Below are 816 nucleotides of genomic sequence, written 5' to 3' on the forward strand. Positions count from 1 at the left end.
TATGCTCGAAAAATGAATTTTTCATTATTAAATTCGGATTTAAGTGAAAAATAGGTTAATATGAGTTAAATTTCGAATCTGGTCATAGAAAATTAATATGTTGTCACATGCAATTTTACAAGATGTGTGTAAAATAATTGGCTATAAAGAAGTCTTTTTGCATGATTTATGGATTTTTGAAGAAAAATAGCATAAATAGTGACATTATTAGTGGAAAATTAATAAAACATAATCTATGACTTAGGAAAAACGTATAATGTTGCATTTTATTATATTTTTCAGATCTAATATTGAAAATTTAATGAAAATAATTTTTCCATGTTTTTATGATTATTTTATTAAAAATCGATAAACCGCAACATTGTTTTTCCGGAAAAATTTCGAAATTTTTAACCTAAGATTTTGAACATTATGAGTGTCATGGTAATTTTCCAGAATGTTCATGAGTTTAAATTTCAAATTTTGAATTTATTTGAAATTTTGTGATTTATTTGAAGTTTAATAGCTTATTTTTGTAATTTTGGTCCATTTATGAACAATTTTGTAAATTCGGGTTAATTATGGTCAAATTATTAGTGAAGACTAAATTTTGAGTCCTAAGAGGTTAGGGTAATTAACTTATGCATAAATATGAGTTTATGTATTTTTGTGATTATAAAATGTTGAAATCACGGAAATCCGTAAAAATCGAGTAATATACGATATTGGCTAATTAAAGGCGATTTAGCATAAAATTGAGCATGTTCATACATATTATAATGCTGCATTTTTCCTTTATGATTGTCATATTTTTAATTTATGTAATTTTGAATTATG

This window comes from Silene latifolia, chromosome 11 (genome assembly GCF_048544455.1).
Source record: "Silene latifolia isolate original U9 population chromosome 11, ASM4854445v1, whole genome shotgun sequence".
Classification (NCBI taxonomy): Eukaryota; Viridiplantae; Streptophyta; class Magnoliopsida; order Caryophyllales; family Caryophyllaceae; genus Silene; species Silene latifolia.